The following is a 9,761-nucleotide window of genomic DNA, read 5'->3' as shown; positions in this document are numbered from 1 at the left end:
TTGGGCAGAGTGTCTGTCCAGAGGTACCTTATAATGTCGTTCGTCCATTCTTGGTCGTCTGCTTGTTTTGCTTCAATGGTATTGCAAGTGGAAGCTTCTGCGACGGAAGGGTTGGCTTGCACATGTATAGGCAACAATATGGCTTCTTTTATGGGAAGGGAGGCAGCTATGCCTGCCAAGGCGTCAGCGCGCCCATTTTCAGTTCGTCTAATTTTCTCAATCGTCCACTCGGTGAATCGTTGTAAGGTGTCCCTTACTTTAGTTAGATATCGCGCCATGCGCACATTCTTAGCTTCGTATTCCTTGTGGACGTGTCTTACCACGAGTTGGGAATCACTATAGACCTGGAGCTTGGATATGGATAGAGCCAGGGCGAGGTCCAATCCGGATAGGATGGTCTCATATTCCGCTTTATTGTTAGAGGCGGGGAACCCCAGTCGGATGGCTTGCTCCAGATGTTCTCCTGTTGGGGATTGCAGCAGGAGCCCTACCCCGGATCCTGATGATCGGGAGGCTCCATCAACTCGCAAAGTCCACCATTCTTTTTCACTTGGTTCTTTGTGTTGGATAGGCTCTCGGGAGTATTCCAGCACAAAGTCAGCCATCACTTAGCCCTTCATGAATAACCTGGGTTGGAACTCGATTCCATATTCGCTCAACTCTATGGCCCATTGAAGCATTCTCCCGGTTAGGTCCGACTTGTGTAGAATGTTGCGAAGGGGCTGGTCAGTTAGCACGACCACCGGGTGGGCTTGGAAGTAAGGACGGAGCTTCTGGGCGGCACTTCGAAGAGCTAAGGTCGTTAGCTCCATCTTTGAATATCTAGTTTCTACGTTCGCTAATGCTCTGCTGATGTAGTAGATAGGTTTCTGCTCCTTGGGCGATGGGCAGCGGAATAGAACAGCGCTAATTGCCCACTTCTATATAGCCAAATACATATACAATTTTTCTTCAGGGAGGGGACTGTTTAGGATGGGCGGTTGCATGAGGCAGTGTTTGATTTTTTCAAAAGCGTTTTGATAGCTGTCTGTCCATTCGTTTGCTCCAGCTTTTCGTATTGCCAAGAAGAAGGGACGCAGTTCATCAGTGAAGCGGGTTATAAAACGCCCTAGTGCGACGAGCTTGCCTGTGAGACGCTGTAATTCCTTCTTGCTCCTGGGGGGTGGTGTTTCTATGACTGCCTTGACTTGATCCGGGCTAACCTCTATCCCCCTTTGGCTGACCATAAATCCCAGGAATTTGCCAACACTTACGCCAAAGGCGCATTTAGAAGGATTCAACTTCATGTCATACTTCCTTAAGAGGTGGAAGACTTCTTGCAAATGGAGGACATGTTCTTTTCGGGTTTTGCTTTTAACCACAATATCGTCAATATATACCTCTACTGTGCGGCCGACCAGAGGTTTGAAGATCTTTGTCATCAGTCTCTGATAAGTGGCGCCAGCGTTTTTGAGTCCGAATGACATGACTTTGTAGCAGTAAAGACTGTGTGGCATTATGAAGGTTGTTTTTTCCTCGTCAGCCGGGGACATGGGGATTTGGTGGTATCCAGAGAAGGCGTCCAAGAAGGAGAGCATCCCCTACCCAGCAATGGAATCCATAATTTGATCTATCCGCGGCAAAGGGAAACTATCTTTTGGGCATGCATTATTGAGGTTGGTGTAGTCGACGCACACCCGCCATTTGCCTTCTTTTTTGGGTACCACCACTACATTTGCCAACCAGTCCGGGTACTCCACTTCTCTGATGAATTCGGCTTCCAGCAACTTGTCTATTTCATCCAGGATAATTTTTTGCCTGTCCGGGTGAAAATGCCTAACCCTCTGCCGGATGGGTCTGGCTGTTGGCAAGACGTTAAGCTTATGAGAGGTAATGGAGGGATGAATTCCCTTCATATCAGAATGTGCCCATGCGAAGACGTCATGGTTTTGTCTGAGGGCGTTCTGCATGTTCCGGGTTTCTTTTGGTGTCAGGAGGGAACTGATATTCGTAAGGTGAGTACCTTCTTCCGAAATTTGGATCGCCCGCAAGGGATCCGTTGCCGGGGGATCTTTGTCCGCCGAACTCAATAATTGCTATTGGTCACGTGCATGGTTGGACTCAGGGAGGGATGCATCCTCCTGACTGGTCTCTGCTTCTTGCGCTATCTGGTAGCATTGGCGAGCGGCTAACTGGCTGCCATATAGGTCAATTTACTCATCCTTGGTAAGGAAGCTTACCATTTGATGATATGTAGAGGGGATGACTTTCATGTAGTGCAGCCATGTGCATCCCAAGATAACAGTGAAGGGTGATAAATCTTGTACCATCGAAAATTGTACGTTGAGAGTGACTTGGCCAACTTGGACCGGTAGTACAATATCTCCCAAGGAAGTAGTTGATGCCCCGTTGAATCTGAACAAGATTCGCCCAGGGTTTTCGAGGCCTGTGAGACTGTGTCCCATGTGGCTGATGACTGACGCTTGTACAAGATCGGCCAAGCTGCCCGGGTCAACCAGGATGCGTCTTATGTCGAAGTCTCCTATCTCTAGGGATAGGTTGAGGGCGTCGCGGTGCGGCTGCAATATCCGGGTGGGGTCTACTGGTGGGAAAATGATTGTCCCATCTATGGGGCGAGGGCCTCCCCTAGTTATCCCAGGCCGGATGGAGTTGACACGCTCGCGCACCGATGCTGCCCGCAACAACTTTTGTCTCTTTCGTTTGGAGTCGTACTCCTCGTCAGATGGGCCTCCGTTAATATAGTTTATAACGGCTTTGGGGGCGGTTGGGCCCTAGGGGCTCCAGAGTTGTGATTTCGAGAAGCGTCTCTACCTCCAACCTCTGAGCGGAGGTATTGCTTTAAATGTCCCGCCCTTATGAGCCTTTCGACCAAATAATGGAGGCACCTGCATGTCTCTGTTGTGTGACCATGTTCCTTGTGGAAGACACATTTTTTATTATGATCTCTTTTGGATGGATCCGTTCCGAGGGGTCTAGGCCACCTGAAGTCAGACATGTCTTGGATCATAGGGAGAAGTTTCTCATAGGATATGGAAAGGGGCGTGAGGGGCGGCCTTTCCGGGCGACTTGGCCCTTCCTGCCTTCGATCGAACGGCCTTGGCCGGTCCGGAAGTTTGGCACTTCTTTCTGCGCCATTTCTGGATGCCTGTCCAACAACCAAGACTTGCTGGGTGGCTACTCGCACGTCAGAACAAGTCGTCCATCATTATAAGAGGCTTTTTAGCAAGTGATTCAAAAAATGGGGTGCCTGGACAGATGCTTCGCTTGAAGATCTGCAAGACAACATCCATGCTGTAAGCCTCTACCTGTAGTACGGCCTGACCAAACCGTTTTACGAACTCCCTTAAGGATTCGTTATCTTGCATTTTTATGTTTTGCAAAGTGCTGATATTCTGTTTATGTCGAGCGGAGCATAAGTATTGTCCCACGAAGGCTTCCGATAGGTCTCTGAAATTATCAACAGAGTTGGGAGGTAGGCGATGGAACCATGAGAGAGCCTGCCCTTGTAGGCTGGCGAAGAATACTTTGCATAGCAGCGCGTCATTGCCTATATCGAGAGTCATGAGCTATCGATAATGCATGATATGGTCGAAGAGGTCACTGGACCCATCATATGTGGAAAATTTTGGCACGAGGAATCCCCTTGGGGGCTCGTAATGAATGATATGAGAGCAAAAAGGCATGGAGAACATGTCGTCCAGCATTTTGCTGATGGAGCCAATGGGTGGCTCGTTTGGGAGGTTTCTCCCAGCTTGTCGTACCGCTAGGTGCGGATGAACGTTCTGCACCATAGGGGTGACCATAGGGTCACGGTGCGGGAGAACATTCTGCATCCTAGGGGTGACCATGGGGTCAAGGTGCGCTGCCCAGGTTGTGGCTACTGGTGGCTTTGGTCTCCCAGTCTCCTGTAGACCTAGCCTCGCGCGCATTGAGTCTGACAACTGGGATTTTTTATCGTGTTGTCTTTTTGTTGAAAAATGAGTAGAATCCAAGCTTTCCTCATGGGGAGCTCGGTGCATGGGCGTGTGTGGCTCATGCGGTCTAATGTTGCCTGTTTCTGGGATGGCTCCTGCCATCCCAGGGTATATTGACTCTAGGTCTGGCCTTGAGTTTGCTACCTGGCCTCTTGAATGCTGACGACGAGGAGGCCCCGTCGATGAAGCTTGGATGCGTAGCACCACGTTTTCTTCTCTTAATCTTATTGTCTCCTGGAGGAGAGCTTGTAGTTGTCGTTCGCTTGCCAACTATCTTCTTTCGATGGCTTGGCGCCATTCAGAATTATCTTCCTCTCCCCTACCAGATGATCGGCTACGGGAAAGTGTGGTCATCTTTACCGGTGACTGAATCAGTGATTTTCCCACAGACGGCGCCAATGTTGAGGCCTCGCGTCCCTGGTGATCCACGTAATTGCCAAATGGATGGACGCACGATCTTAACCAATATAGATTCCTGGTTCAGTCGTTCCTGCAAAAGGCGTCCGGACACCCTGTCCGAACGCACCCTCCGATGGTTTTGTCAGCCATGGTTAGAGAGATAAATCAATTGGCCTTTTATTAAGTATAGCAAGCTTACCTTCCTCCTTGTGTGAAGGTCCATATATATAGTATCAGAAGTTCTGTCTCTCTCTTTAATGGTAGGGAGATATTTTGGCTTGTCATGATGCCTCTAGGGAGTGGCAGGGTCATCATCACCCTACGGGCGGCTGACAGAGATCGTGGGAGGCGTCGCGGTTGTTAGAGATCGTTGGAGGTGACTTGTCATCATTTCATTCCTGTCCTTTCACTCTGCAGGTGGCGGAACGTGGACCATGGCAGGCTGTTGTAATGACGTGCAAGACTTGCTTACTTCTGTCAATGATCCGGACAAACATATCTGGATAGGATATGTCGGTCGTCCGGATGTGATATGGCGGTCGTCCGGATGTTATGTTTGTGAGTGTCGTGTGCCTCTCCCTGAGGGAGTCCGGATAGGAGAAGCACGCCACGTGTACTCTTGGGGGGAATCCGGATGGGGTTAATCCGGATAAGAATGCGTGTCACGTGTCATCAGGAAATGTGTGTCATGTGTCACTAGGGGGAGGGGTCCCTATAGCCACCAAATTTTCTTCCGTGTTCTTTTGTGTCCTAGAACAGGCGGGGACAAGAACAGCCAGCGCAAGTCAGCATGTATGAATGCCACAAGCTTCTATATCTTTCATTGTAATATGGGTATATTATCAGTGTTTGATATCCTTATCAGCATGCCATCATCAAAGGCTAGCTGTGGATGACAAATTCATCTTTGGGCTGTTTGAATATCCCAAGAAATTAGATCATTGTGTTAGTTTGTTTCTGAGTTAAGGAGTTCATTCCAAGAAGAAGAAGAAGAGAGAGGGAGAGAGATTATTTTCCATGGTCAAAAGATGAAGAAGGAGTTCTACTATTCACTAATCCCAATCTGGAGGCCCCCTAAATTTATACAACAATACTTTGATATTAAAGCCTTCTAACCCACAAAAATTCCAATTCAGCCACTGAAGCTTATCATCGTCATCCTCGAAACAGCTCCTATGCAGAACCCTAGCAAGTTTAGATCTTGCTTCCATGGCTTTCTTGTGCTGCAAATTTGGATAAATTGAAGAACAAACCGAAGAACCTTGAGGTTGGATTGGTTTAACTTGGCGATTTAAGTCAAGATGGGTTTTTAGTGAACAAGGGTTTGAAGGGTAGTGTGATTTCCAGGTTTTTTAGGGAATTTAATAGGCAAAGCATAAGTACTCTTCCCTTGTATATATTAGAGAGCCTCGACAAATAATAAAAAATATATATATATATAGTTCATATATTAAATCCCGATCAAATAAATTGATATTAGCATGTGATTATTCAAGCTAAGGTTGTCATATGTTTATATTGACGTTTTTTCTTATACCATCCAAACTACATCAAAATAAAAAAAAAATAAAAAAAAACAAAAAAAGACGAACAAAAACAAGAATTCAAATGCCACATGAAATCCATTGAACCATAATTCAAAAACAAACACGAACACAACTGCTACAAAGATGCAAAAAACAAACTACAGGAGACTCGACAATAACAGAAAACAATAATTAAAACTCCATATCAAGGTAACTAAAACAACTGCACTTAACATCATTATTAGCTTCATCTTCAAAAATGATCAATGATTAATGGTGGTCTCCCTCGCTCTTGACATTCAAAGCAAAACACAGCTTCAAATCCGCCCGAAAAGTCCATAGTTCGATAGTGTCGAGTTCTGCCCTCAACCCATTGTTTTCAACGAGCTTTCTCCACCCACGATTAAAGACAATTTGATCCAAACTCGGCCACTTCTTCAACATCATACTGTATCTTTCACCCCTCCTCCTCCCACCTCTCTCCTCTCCTCAGGCGACAGCACCCCTAACAGCACCAGAGTCTTGGGTAAGAAAAGGCGGTTGAGATGCACATCTACGTCGGATCTTTCTAATATCTTTCTTGTCAGGAAAACAAAATCACGCCCCCCCATGCCTTGAGCAGTCTGTAGTAATGCAAAAGGCAGCGAATCTGGAGGGGAGGCAGTTGATGAGCTTCCGGTTTTCTTTATCCTGCTCTTTCTCCTCTGAGGCACCAAATCCTTTCCAAATAGCCTTATGGACTTCCTCTTCTTTGTTGTCTTGCCTTTTACATGCGGTATCATCTCCACGCCAAACAGCTTCATCAGCCCAGAAGAAAAAGAATAGGAATGAAGGGATTATGGATGCAATTCTTGGACACAAATAGAGGATGAATGCATGGTAACTTGGGCGTCTTTTTGCTTGCCCATAAGCAGTCTTATTCTGTTTGGGGATGACGTAGCCCATGTCCCATCCAAGTTTTGGGGATGATGTAGACATTCATCAATGAAAAAAATATGATTGATATTGGGGGGATTTTAAGGACAAGTGAAAAGTTAGCCTTATGATTGTTGGGGGGATTTTAAGGATGCTTCCCTAGATATTTGACCCGTATTATTTTCCCAGACGGTGCCTTATACTGCACGTCAATTTGCTCGATGCGTTCCGTTAAAAGGTTAAATCTTCTTAAAAGACAATTTTCATATTTAAATTAAAATTATTTATTTAATATCATAAAAAAAATTTATTTGAAAATAGTTAAAAATTAATATATTTTATTAAATATTTTTAAAAACCATATTTTTAATATCAAATTTTAATCTTTAGAAAGTCCTCAGTAAAATTTATACAAAAACCGTGTGTGGACTCCGGTGCATTCCCACTCAATTTTTATCAATTAAGACAAAGCAGTCGCTATTTCGCTATTCCTGACAACTTGAAAACAATTGTTAAGATCGGCTAATTAATTCACAACCCCCAAGTTATAGATATGATGCAGTGAGTAATTTATACAAAAAACCGTGTGTGGATTTTTCCCACGGTGCAGTGAGTAATTTATACTCAATTTTTATCAATTAAGACAAAGCAGTCGCTATTTCGCTATTCCTGACAACTTGAAAACAATTGTTAAGATCAGCTAATTAATTCACAACCCCCAAGTTATATATATGGTGCAGTGAGTAATTTATACAAAAAACCGTGTGTGGATTTTTCCCACGGTGCAGTGAGTAATTTATACTCAATTTTTATCAATTAAGACAAAGCAGTCGCTATTTCGCTATTCCTGACAACTTGAAAACAATTGTTAAGATCGGCTAATTAATTCAAAAGCCAACCCCCAAGTTATAGTGGATTTTTCCCACGGTGTAGTGAGTAATTTATACAAAAACCGTGTGTGGACTCCCACCGGATACTCAATTTTTATCAATTAAGACAAAAGTCGCTATTTCGCTATTCCTGACAACTTGAAAACAAACCTTGTAAGATCGGCTAATTAATTATTCAAAGCCAACCCCCAAGCTTATTACTAGATATTTTTGCCGTACCTAATGGAACTGTTGAAGTATCTCATATTTTTTTTTTCCGTTAAAATTTTTTTTCATATTTTAATTATTTATTAAAAATTCTTATTAATATCATAAAAAAAAAAAAATTATATTTGAAAATAGTTAAAAATTAATATATTTTATTAAATATTTTTAAAAACTATTTTTAATATCAAAGTAGTATAAATTTTAAAATACAAAACCGTGTGTGGACTCCACATTTTCTCGGTGCATTCCCACTCAATTGCGAATTTTTGTTTGGTGAAGATTTGATTTTTAAAAAAACTTGGAATCGCCACTTATTTTTATTTTATTTTTAAAGGAAACAAAATAAGAAAGAAAACAAAATGATCTTTCCATTTATTTACTTATAAAAAAAATCAATTTATTTTCTCAATTTCAGTTGTATTCAATTTTCAAAAAAGTTATTTACACTTATTGTATCAAAAGAATTACAAAATTTCAATTTGGGTACAAAAATTATTTTTACTTGCTTTTACTAGAAAATAATGAATTTTTACAATTTTATTTAATTTTTATAAATTATTTAATATGACACAACTTTATTTTAATTAAAAGGAAAAACAAATATTTAAATTCTCTATTTCTGAAAAACACTTTTAATTTTGTTTTAATTAAGGAAGAAAAAGAATTCGTTTAAAAAAATATTTTTAGACAATTTTACTAAAAATTAATATTTGGGACAACTTTATTTACAAGACAATTTTTGGGCAATTTTTATTAAACATGAACAGTGTCATTAAAAACAATTTTTCGAAATCTATTAAAAACAATTTTTTTTGCATTTTTCTGAATTTTCATAAATAGATAAAAAATAGTAAAAATAAATAAATAAATAATAAAAATAAAATAAAATAAAAAACTTTCTTTTATTAAAAAGGATATTTTGAAATTAGTATTTTATTAGAACATATTTACTGAATTCATCATCTCATTTAAACAAAATTTCTAATTTGTTCGATGTTCAATTCTGTACACACTCAATAAATATAAACGAACAAATATTTACAAGAGTTAATTAAAATAAAACCAAATAAAAGTGGTAAATAAAATATATACCCCAATAAACTTACAACAAATTCCACATGTCATCAATTCGTACTCAGCCAATAAGATTGCAGAATGAGTCCATGCAAAAACAAAAACAGCGCAAATGTAAATATCCATAGATGTATAAAATCACAAACAAATATACCCAAATCCCAATTCTCAAATTAGTCCCATAAATTTTGTCAATTTAATAAATTATTATAGGTCTTAACCCAGAACATCCAAATTAATAACCAAAAATACAAACACAATCAATCAAACCTAAAGTTGGATAAATTAAAATAAATTTTACTAGACCTAAACTTAATATTTTATAATATAAGCCTAATTTAATATACACCATAATTGTCCTATGTCCAAATTAAACAATTTAAATTGGCCAAACCCATATCAAATATTCAAATAATCCAATTAACAAGCCCACATAAAAAAAAATCACATGGTCAAGAGAAATAATATTTCAAGCCCAATTCAATAAGCCCAAACAAATAACAAGTTAACAATAGGCCCAAGTCCAAATAAACAATATGTAATTGATATAATCTAAATATCCTCAAATTAATCACCCAAGTTGGGGGTTGGATTTCCAAGTTATGGGGAAGTTAGCCGCTTATTACAAGATATTTTTCCCACGGTGCCTTATACTGCACGTCAATGCCGTACCTAATGGAATTGTTGAAGATACTCATATTTTTTTTTTTCCGTTAAAAAAAATTTTCATATTTAAATTAAAATTATTTATTAAAAATTCTTATTAATATCATAAA

Source organism: Vitis vinifera, chromosome 15 (assembly GCF_030704535.1).
Source record: "Vitis vinifera cultivar Pinot Noir 40024 chromosome 15, ASM3070453v1".
NCBI classification, from domain to species: domain Eukaryota; kingdom Viridiplantae; phylum Streptophyta; class Magnoliopsida; order Vitales; family Vitaceae; genus Vitis; species Vitis vinifera.
This window is presented reverse-complemented; position numbering follows the sequence as displayed.